The following is a 12,299-nucleotide window of genomic DNA, read 5'->3' on the forward strand; positions in this document are numbered from 1 at the left end:
TATTCAATTAAGACAGACCTTGAAGGAGGCCAAAATCTGTTTGACATGCAGGGGATGTTTGCTACATTGGTAGGAGATTCTTTGGGTGAAGAACCTCTCTCCAAGAGCTTGTCTATGTTGTTATAAAATGATGAGGTCTTTGTAATGAGCATTTGTAGTCTTAACAGTACTTTTGAAGTGGAGGAGGTCTAGTAGGATGTGATCTTTCCTAGCCCAAAAGATGAGGCAGGGATCAACCCACAATAGCTGGTATGAGACACAGAAAATGAAAGAAAGAAGATTTTTAGTTTCTCTAATTACCTAAGGAAAATTAGTCCTTTGATTTTTTAAGCAAGAAAAGTTTAAGCCTTTCTAGTTAGGAAACATATTTGGCATGGTATATTCCGAACAGTGTACTACACTCTGTGATTCACCTGATGATGGAAGATTAGTGGGCAATTATGACATCTTTAGACTTGCGGGATATACTTTTGGTAATTATCTGGGAAAGGTATGACAACTATAACTGATACATAACAACTGAAGGATTGCTTATTGTTGAGGAAATACTCAGGTCTCTAATGACTGTGTTGATCTTAACTGATTCACTTATATGACAATCAAGACTTGTTTCTTAAAGGCACTTACAAAACATTTTCTGGCATTAAGCTTAAGGCTATTCTTCGACTCAGGCATCAATAAGTAGAAAGGGATATCACTAAGCTTAGGGAGCCGATAACAAGGAAGATAACAAGAGATCCAGTAGAAGTATTAGAAACATTTTGGAAATTCTATGAAAATCTGTATAACGCAGGGATATATGGAAATCAAGAAAAGGTACAAATGGAAATGTTTATGGAAGAATTAAATATGCCATGGTTAGAGGTAGACAAGGTTCAATTAATACTAGGATAAGTGGAAAAGTGGAAAATGAGATAAAAATGGTGATGTATAACCAATCTACAGGAAATTCCCCAGGAATAGATGGTATTTCTGTTGAAGCTGAGAAGCTAGGAGGGAAAATGATAAAGATCTGGAAGGTCTTGTTTAACAGTATTTTAAGAGGAGAAACAGTACCAACATCCTGGAAGAAAGTGGTGGTAGCTGTAATACCTTAAGAGGGTAAAGATCCATTTGATCCAGCTTCATACAGGCCCATTTCAATGCTAAACCATGATTATTAAGTGTTTGTGTATACAATGGCTAAAAGAATGGGAAATGTGATGCCAAAATTTATATATATGGATCAATGTGGTTTTGTGCAGGGGAGGCAAACATTCAACAATGTTAAGAGAACATTGATTATCCAGAGAGAAGCAGAATGTAAGAAAATACCACTGTTGTTGGTGGGTCATGATGCAGAGAAAGCATTTCACAGAGTAAGCTGAGACTTTATGAGCAGGGCAATGGAAGCATTTGCATTCCTTTATAAAATTATAAGGTTGACTAGGAGAATATATGAGGAATTGGAAGTGAAAACTGAAATGGATGGGTTCCTCTCTGATAATTTCTGCTTGAGCAGAAGAACCAGGCAGGGTTGTTCTCTTTCCACTTTATTTGCATTATATTTAGAACCATTGGCAAAGAAAATAAAGAGACTCAGAAATTCAAGGATATAATTGGTATGGTAGTCAAGAAAAGTTGGTTCTGTTTACAGATGATATTATTTTATACCTGATAAAAACCAGAAAAGGAAATTACACTGCTGTGGAACATTTTGAGACAGTTTCAGATCTTTTCAGGATACAAAATGAATGAAGCTAAAACAAAGGCAATAGTGCTAAATTATATACCACACACAAATTGGTTCAGCAATATCCATATTTATGGGAGTATGATAAATGATGTATTTAGGAGTATAGATTAGAAATGATTCTGATGTGGCAGTTAAGGGTATGTGGGGAGAGACTAAGAAGATAATACAAAAACTAAGAAATTGGAAGCTCTGTTATATGGATATAGATGATAAGATACAAGCAGTTAAATTGTTTTTGGTCCCTTTAATCTTATACACAGGTTAGGCATATTTTTATCAGCCAGAGGAGAAGTTATTGATAGCAATTAATAAAGAGCTGAACTATTTTTTGTGAGGTGAAGATGGCAAGAGATAAATGGGGTAAGTTGATTCTTCCAATAGAACAAGGCGATCGGGATTACCCGATTTGAAGAGGTATTTCAGGTTACACAATTAAGGCTCCTATATATAGCACAAGCAGAAACCTATAATTCAAAGTGGAAACTGATAATGATGAAATGGGGAAGCTCAAGAAACGAGAGACTGGGATTTCGAATGCAGACCATTAAGGAGAATAATAATAAGCATATAGAATATTACATTCCTAAAGTAACATAAATTATTCTAAGAATGAAGCCAACATGGGAATGGAGAAAGAGATTCTGCCTATAGGGATGACTATAATTAGGGATACAGAAAATAGGCCAGAGAGGCTGGAATTTATTGGAGAAAACTGGCAAGCAAACCAAGGTACACAGAGCAAATAACTACAGAGGGAAAGGTGATAGAATAGGAAGATGCCAAGTATTTATTTGGGCTACAGGTTAGAGATTGCATTCCCTATCAAAGATTGATATCAGAGAAAGAAATGGAGGGGAGAATAAATGGAAGTGCTCTGAGCATTGATTTTTAGTAGAATCTAGAACAGAAGTTGCTGTTAAAAAAGAATAATTAGTATAACATATAAAATATTGCATGATAACTATAAGAATCAATCAGAGGAGGTTAGAGAGGGCTGGGAAGAGAGACTGGATAAGCAATTCACAAAGAAACAATGGGGGATATATGTCTCCCAAATATGCAGATTTAGGATTTTTGCTTGGAAATCTTTACATAGATATTTTTATACCTCAAGTAGACTCCAGAAAATTTTTCCTCAGCTAGACAGCAAATGTTGGAGGTGTGATGGGGAAGAAAGAGTCAATTGGGAACACATTGCCTGGGAGTGTAATGAGCAGGCAGACTTTAAAGACTCCCTGCAGACTACTCTATTAGAGATACTGGGTAAGCAAATTAGTGTAACTAGAGAAATTATTTTTCTGAGCTATGATACAGAATACGAATTGCCTAGCCATATTAAGGTCTTGCTGTGTCTAATTATAGTGGCTGCCAAAAAAGCAATTACTAGAAAATGGAAATCAAAGTCTAAACCAACTGTACTAGAAGTAGTAAATATAGTAACAGAGATAAAATCACTGGAACTGGAATCTTTAGAAAATGGTAGGAGCAAATTACATAGGAAAAATGGGAATTGTGGGAAAATGCATACAGAGAAGTAATGAAGTTTAAAAGAAGACTATGAGAATGAGATATGTAATGTCTGACTGAAAATGGTTGGGCAGATTATAAGTGAAGTATAATGTTTGCAACTAAAATTATATAAATATGGTTTGTGATATAAAATGCTTGCAACTAAGATTATGTCAAAATGGTTTGTTTTTATTTATATGAATGTACGATTGCCTATGTCATAAGTGATAATATAATAAAGATGTTTCTTGTTTAAAAACAAAAGCTTAAGGCCATTTTTGACTTACAATATGGCTGCACATTGAAAAACAGCTTAATTTCAGCTCTCTCAGTATGAAAACAGAAACCTAGAAGAGAACCAGTAAATTTGTATTTTGGAGTACATTTCAGTAACTAGCTACTAAGTACAGTGCCTGTATGCCAGCAAAAAAATAAATTCAGAGAACCTCAAAGAAACTAAATCATAAAAGGTAAGAAAAAAACACTGACTGGGAAGAACTCTGCAGCTGTTCAGCAAAAGGCACTGCAAGCTCAAGCTTTGGTGCAAGACACAACTTCACATAATCTAGAGGAAAAAATAAGTTAAATGTATTTAGAGCTGATTAAAATTTTATTTATTTATTTTACAGTTGAAATTTTATTTATTTATTTTACATTTGTTTACTGGGAAACTCCAGCTGGACACAGGTCCTTTTTCAGTGGAGGCCCAGTTATAAGGAATACAAACATTGCAGAAGTTGACAAACATGCAAGGAATTACAGAAGTATTCACAAACAGTTACATAAAGATGGACAATACAATTCTTTAGCGCTTACATTTACATAATATTTCATACATAAATATATACAATTTAGATGATAAAGAGAACTAGTTTCCATACAGTTGAGGTCAAATATTGGTGTAAGATAATACTCAATGAGCAATAGTTAGTTAAATAGACTGAGGTCAGGCCTATTCAGGACAGATGCAAAAACAGAGCTAAGTGTTTATTGTGTGTTTTTAGGAGCTTTTTAAATTGTAGTGTAGAGCAGTTGGATGTTATAGGGGTTAATAATACTTTTGAAGTAATAATTTTGTTTATTAGCATTGTTTATAAAAATATACTTACTATACTGGTATTTTTCTTTGCACTTGCATTTTTACTGTTGTCTGGGAGGAATTGGTTATTTTTTATATAAAGCATATATATATTGCTTAAATATTACTAAATAAGGGTTTGAGGAAATAATGATTTTGCTGTTTGGTTGTACAAAAGAGTTAAATTATTTGATAGTATTACATCAGTTTTTTATTGAGATTTTTTTTTATTGAGATGTATTTGTATTATGGATATTTGTATGCTAGTTGATTAGAGTATTTTTACTATCTCAGCTCAGATCTGGTTAATTAATTAATTTGCATAATGGAGGGTATTTAAGTGGAGTAGCACTTTTTTGGGGTTAATGGTCTGATGAAGTCAAAGTATTAAAGAGACAAAAAACATGGTGAGGAAGTTAATGCATTTTATGCTGGAATTATATGTTACATTGAGTGGATTTTCTAATAAATGTTTGGATTTTATCTTGCGAGTCTGGTGTTTACTACCAGCCCCCACTGGGCTTGAATTTAGTACTTTTTGTTGACTTTTGCTCTTGGCACGGTGTTTGCTGATATAGTGTTTTTACTGACTTCAGATCATGGAATCATCGGGGGTGCTGGAGTCAATGGAGGCTCACAATCATGCTATATTTGGAGAACTGGCTGAGATGAGATGAGAATTTGGTACTGCAGTTGGTGAGCTTACTCAACTTGCGAACATGTTAAGTTCTAAATTATCAGGTGCTTGCAATTCAGCAAGTCCCACGGGGTTGCTAGGCAACCAAGAAATACTCTATAAAGAGAGTAGGTGAACCAGAAGTGATATCTAGGCTAAATAAGAGTCAGTGTTTGAATGAACATGACAGAAGTGGCAATTCATTGCACTCTTTTCGTAGGATTTTTTGTTCACCTTCTAAGGAGAGAGTAAGCGACTAACAGGAATCCTTTTATCGGGAAGGAGCGAGACCTAAAGAAAACCAAAATGCTTCTAAAAAAAATGACTGTTCTAATAGTGACTCTAATTATTCAGATACTAGGCAGAATTGTGTGTATAATGAAAGGGCAAATGAGCCCGACCAAGTGAATTGGAAGGTTTGGCTATGTGAAAGTAACAATTCCCATTTTTTCCTATGTAGTTTGCTCCATCTCTTTTCTAAAGATCCCAATTCCAGTTGTTTTATCTCACAACAACAACTATATTCACTACTTCTAGTAAAGTTAGTCTAGACTTCGATTTCCATTTTTTAGTAATGGCTTTTTTTGGCAGCCACCATAATCAGACTCAGCAAGGCTTTACTATGTCTAGGCAATTCCCTTTTTGTATCATAGCTCAAAAAAAATCATCTCCCCAGTCAATACAGTCCAGTCACCCACAATCTCCTACAGAGCAGTCTGCAGGGAATCCCTGAAGTCTGCCAGCTCATTACACTCCCAAAAAATATGTTCCCAGCCACCTCTTTCTTGCCTTTCACACCTCCAACATTTGCTGTCCACCTGAGGAAAAATTATTTGGAGTCTACTTGGGGTATAAAAATACCTATGCAAACACTTCCAGGTAAAGACCTTAAATCTTCTAGACTTTGTTGCATATTTGGGAGATATACCTATATCCCCCCATTTCTTTGTGAATTGCTTATTATTATCCAGTTTCTCTTTCCAATCCTTTCTAAGCTCCTCTGATTGATCCTTATAATTATCATGCAATATCTTATATGCTCTACTAATTATTCCTTTTTTAACAGCAGCTTATGTTCTAGATTCTATTAAAAACTCTACCAGTGTTGGTCTTTCATTTAGGACCACCCTATTTCTTTCTCTTTGCCTATATTCTGATATCAATCCTTGACAGGGAAGGCATTCTCTAACCTGCAGTCCAAATACATTCTTGGCCTCTTCACAATCTATTACCTTTCTCTTTCTAGTTATTTGCTACCAATACCTTGGTTCCTTTGTCAGTTTTCTCCAATAAATTCCAGTCCCCTCTTGCCTGTTGTCAGTATCCCTAACCACAGTCATCCTTATCAGCAGAATCTCTTTTCTCCGTTCTCGTGCTGGTTTAGTTCTTAGAATACTACCTGCTATATTATGAATATAATACTTTGGATGATTTTTGTTGTTCTCCTTAAGAGTGCATCCAAAATTCCAATCTCTCCTTCAATCTCTCCTTATTTCTTGAGTCCCCTCCCGTATCATCATCTTTACTTTCCACTTTGAATTATAGTTTTCTGCTTGTGCTATGTATAAGAGCCTTAACTGTGTTGCTGTAAAATACCTCCTCAAATTGGATAATCCTAGTTCACCTTCCTCTAGTGAAAGAATCAGCTTATCCTACTTGACCCTTGCTGTCTTCCCTTCAAAGATAAAATCCTTGAACTCTTTTTTAATTGCTATCCACAACTTCTTCTCTGGTTGATAAAAATATGCCTGGCCTGTGTATAAGACTAAATGAATTAAAACATTTTAATTGCTTGTATCTTATTATCCATATCCATATAACAAAGGTTGTAGTTTCTCAGTTTTTGTATTTTCTTATGTTTAGTCTCTTCCCACATATCTTTAGCTGTCACAACAGAGTAATTTCTAATCCATACTCCTAAATACTTCATTTTATCATGTCCCCACAAATATGGATATTGTTGGACCAGTTCATGTGTGGGTACATGATTTACCACTATTGCCTCTGTTTTAGCATCATTAATTTTGTATCCTGAGAAGATTTGAAACTGTCTTAAAATGTTCCACAACAGTGTAATGTTCCTTTCTGGTTTTGTCATGTATAAAATAATATAATCTGCAAGTAGAACCAACTTTTCCTGACTACCATACCAATTATATCCTTGAATTTCTGAGTCCCTTATTTTCTTTGTCAATGGTTCTAAATATAATGCAAACAACAAAGGGGAAAGAGGACACCCCTGTTTGGTTCCTCTGCTCAAGCAGAAGTTATCAGAGAGGACCCCACCCACTTTAATTTTCGACTCCAATCCATCACGTGCACTCCTAATCAACCTTTTAATTGTATCAGGGAAAGCAAATGCTTCCATTGCCCTGCTGATGAAGTCCCAGCCTACTCTGTCAAATGCTTTCTCTGCATCAAGACTTACCAATAACAGTGGTATTTTCTTACATTCTGCTTCCCTCTGGATCACCAGTGTTCTGTTAATATTGTCAAATGTTTGCCTCCCCTCCACAAAACCACACTCATCCATATTTATCAATTTTGGTATCACTTTTGCCATTCTTTTAACTATTATAGACATAAACACTATACTCATGGTTTAATATTGAAATGGGCCTGTATGAAGCTGGATCCAATGGATCTTTACCCTCTTCAGGTATTACAATTACTACCACCTTCTTCCAGGACGCTGGCACTTCTCTTCCTCTTAAATACTGTTAAACAAAAGATTCCAGACTTTTATCAGTTTTTTTCCCTCCTAGTTTACAAATTTCCACAGGAATACCATGCATTACTGTGACTTTCCTGTAGATTGGTTATACATAGTCATTTTTATCTCATCTCTTCTTATCCTATTAGTAATTGAGCCTCATCTACCTCTAACCTTGCCATATTTAATTCTTCCATAAACATTTCCATTTGTAGCTTTTCTTGATTTTCATATTTCTCTGTTTTATACAATCTTTTATAAAATTTCTGAAATATTTTTAATACTTCTACAGGGTCTCTTGTTATAGACTCTCTAAGCTTGCTGACAGCCCTTTCCACTTTCTGCTTCCTGAGTCGTGCTAAAAGATTTTGTGCTCTAGAATTGTTACCAAAAAAAAAAAAACAGGTGCTTAAAAGCAATCTTTCTAAATTTGTGCATATTATCGAGGTAATCCCTTATTTTCTGTTTAGCATTCAGCAGTTGCTCCTTTTCTTGTTCTGAGATATTCTTCCAATTTTGCAATACTTTAACATTTGTCAGTCCCTCTAAATAATTCTTGTTACTTCTTAGCCATATCTCACTTTCCTTTATTTCCGCCCTTGTTTTAAACTCCACTTTAATTTTATCCCACCCCCTAGCTATGTTTTCAGAAGAAAATTCTATCTTCTGTAGTAGCTCCTGAATTAATTCCAAAACCCATTCATTCAATTTCTCTCTTTTCAGTTGGTTGGTGGGAAAGCACTAGTGTCTCATTTTTATTTTATTACCTTGTGTTTTTATTTTAGTAATTATTTGGCGCATGATATGAATTAGTTATTGGGTGCATTTCAAGGCCTTCAATTAAATGCACATCTTCCTGTGAGATATAAATTCTATCTAGCCTAGCCCAGTTTTTGTGTCTTGGAGAATAATATGTAAATTCAGTCCGAAATCCTAGTATTAAATTCATATCTTCCATGCCAAACATTTTCATAAATTTCTTCATAAATCTGCACTCCTTTGTTATATTTTCCCTTCTAGGCTCCCAGACACATCTTCACTGTTGCAAGCCAAATTCCAGTCTCCACCTATAGTTACTATTCCTTGCTGAAAGCTGATTATTTCTCCCAGAGTTTTCCTAAGTTCCATTATAGAAGTTTTAAGTGGAATGCAAATGCATGCCAGTGTAATCCTCCTCCTTGCCAGTAGCCCCTTAGTACTATATATCTTCCATTATTATGTTTTTTCCCTCTACTATCACTATTGGAGCTCCTCTTGCAATTAACATAAGTACTTCTCTTTTCCTTTGCCCCAGATATTTGGGTCTATATTAGAACACCGAACATTCAAAATGTCGAGTGTTCTAATATCGAACCCTATGAATCGAAAATTTAAAACATCGAACATTCAGAACAGCAATTTTTTTCCTAGGGAAAAAAATTGCTGTTCCAAAACACATACACACAACACAGGCACGCCAAATAAACAGCAATCCACACACATACACCTAAACTCTTACACCTAACCCTACACTAAACTATACATACACCACTAACTATCCACTTACCTTAACCCAAACCCTAACCCTAAGGTCCGTCACTATAGCACAGTCATCTCAACCGCGCCCTAACCCTAACTCACTTACCCCGCCCTAACCCTCATGTTCACACAATCGCACACTTACCTGACCCGTGCACTAACCCTAACTCACCTAACCCACCCTAACGTCCACACAATCGCACACTTACCTGAACATGACCTGTAACTTTCCACCACAGTGCTGAAGATACAGAAGCAACAGAAACGGACAACCAAATTCTTTCCCTAGGAAAAAATTCGGTTTTCTGTTTCTTTGATATTTTCAGCGTTCGCTGAAAATGGGTCGATATTAGAACACTTGAAATTTTTAACTCTCTGTGTTCTAATATAGACCCAAATATTTCACTGAATAACCATCCTGAAAACCTTTCTTTATCAGATTCACATGATCAGTTCTTTTGAGGTGTGTCTCCTGTAGCATAGCTGTTCACACTCTACATTTTTTACTATAGTTCACTACATTTTTTTTATATTTATCTGTAAGACCATTCAGATTGAAAGACATTACAGAAAGCATCATTTTCTTATATAGTTATTGTAGAACACAGCATGTGTATGTACCTTTAAGAAGCATTTCCAGATGTAGGCATGTGCATATAAATAGTGAGCATGTGCAGGCAGCAGTGCCATTTTGAAAGAACAGCCAGAATGTTAACATGTATGAGTCAATCTGTTTATAAGTTTAAGTTACAAAGCCTCACCCCTGATGTGTTTGTGTGTAATAATGCTTGAACTGAACCTATGAATGTTCATCTGTTTTATCCTGACCAGACGAGCGACATGGTGTCAGAACTGGGATTGAGAGTGCAACTTCTTCAAGCCATGAGGTACAGAGCTGAAGATGAAGGCAGATTGAGCTGGTTCAGTGAAACGGAGCTCAGACAAAGGCCCAGAAATTAACTTAAGGTAACCAAAACTTGCATGAAAGATTTATTTTGCAAAGAAAATTAAACAGAACACTTGTAAGGCACAAAATGCATTATTAATCAAAACGAGTAGCACAAAACATATTACTAATAGGTTCATAGGTAGGTACTAGGGTATCGGCCCAAGGGCCTAAGTAAGCCTAGCTAACAAGGTTCCCTGGCTTACGGTACCCAAGAAAGTTAATTTCCTGTGCCCCTGTCAAGCAGAGCCACAGAAATGATACCTGGGGTGTATTTCCTATTTCCCATCCACTCATCAAGATTTTTCTTGAAGAGTGCTAATGAGGAACTTTGCCTGACATAGATGGGTAACTTGTTCCAGAGTATGGGAAGTCTCTGAGACAGGAATCTATCCCTCCAGCATGTCCTGTTTATTGTGGTGACAGGGTTTAGGTCCCTAGAGCATGTAGCTTGGAGGGATTGGGATTTCTTTAAGTGGAGCATGTCCAACAGCTCTGGGTTTGACATAGCTTTATATGTTAGGCAGAGATCACCTCAAAGTATGTGATATGCGACGGAGTAAAGCTGGGATTTTTTGAGACGGCCAGTGTAGGGCATCTGTTTGAGGCCAGTAATCCTCTTTGTGAGGTACTTCTTTGGCCTTTACAGCTGCTGCAGTTGTCTTGTGAGGTATATTCCAAAAGGGGCATTGTACTCTATAATGGGTCTAATGAGTGCTAAGTAGAGAGGAACAATGACCGCTTTTTTCCTGGATGAGAACCCTTTTGTGATGAGGTGTGCCACATAGAAGGATTTCTGGACTGCTGTGGTGATGTGATTATCAAAGGAGAGACTACTGTCCACCTGGTTCCCAAGGTCTCTTATCACACATTCGGCATTAAGTAGACTGCCGCCTATGTGGTCGTTCCTGTGTTTTTACCAAAGGGGGTGACAATGCACTTTTTGGCATTGAGCTTGAGGCCATGGCTCTGACACCAGGCATCTGTCTCAGTGAGGCCCTTATGTAGGATGTCCACATCATTTGGGGACTCGACTATGGTTCCTAGTTTGCAGGCACAAAACACATTATTAATTAAACAAAATGTTTGAAACTATGCTATTTGATAAAACTAGCAGAAGTATTCATGTGGGGTTCAGAATTACCTTTGGTTTGCATAATGAGCAAGTTTAAAATAAAACAAGCACAAGAAAAATATAATGAGCATGATAAGAGATTAAATGGGCATAAGAAGTACAATAAAAGGCAAACTAAGCTTAAAGAGCAAGGCAACTGCATGTTTTTTAGTAAAAGACTGTCCCCGGGATTCATGAAGCTTGCGCCAGGTGCAGGCGTAGCGTCGGTGTTCTAACACCAAATATGGCTGCCAAGCAATTCGGGTACGAGCTGTTTCCATGTGCACTACCTGCGTACGCTACGCCCGCACAACTCCCGAGCCTTGTATGCTAATTACCTCATGTGCAGCAGTGTAGCATGCAAATGAAGGTATGTAGCAATTCAGGAGGTGGTGTAGGCGTAGTGTAAGCATGCAGAAATGTAAACCGTAGAAAATGGTTTACATTTTTGCAAACATAAAATTGGAGCCATGACAGCCGACCAAACACATGTATTATATTGTTAATATATGCCAATGGCTAAATATATAGCCACTGGCATAAAAAAAACATGTACAAAATATAAAATTAACATTTAATATATATAGTTGCACTATCGCGACATGGAAGTGCAGGGCAGCGGTGCGCAAAGGGGATTGCAAGGAATATATAAAAATATAGAATAAAACTGCAATGAAACAAATATCATGATTTCTCCATAATAGTCAATGGCAGACATGCTACACCATACTTATGGCGCAAGGATTGCTAAGGGGCAGTGACAGTGTTATGCGCAGTAGCTAGGAATTAGTAGGCAATGCCATGCAAATGAGAGTAGTAATAGTGAATCGCAGATTCCCCGCTGGTGTAAGGATGCACCTCACAATGTAGCGTTATAATGCTGAGGTGTGCCCTTGAAATAAAGATGACATCAAGAGAGGGGTGTGTCACCATTGCTGTAAGCACATTTGAGCATTGCTAAACTGGTTTGCCCCCAACTAGGCAAAGCTGCAGGATAGAGGTGTGTTGAA

The sequence above is a fragment of the Protopterus annectens genome, chromosome 7.part1 (genome assembly GCF_019279795.1).
Source record: "Protopterus annectens isolate FY-2018-M chromosome 7.part1, PAN1.0, whole genome shotgun sequence".
In the NCBI taxonomy this organism is placed as follows: domain Eukaryota; kingdom Metazoa; phylum Chordata; order Ceratodontiformes; family Protopteridae; genus Protopterus; species Protopterus annectens.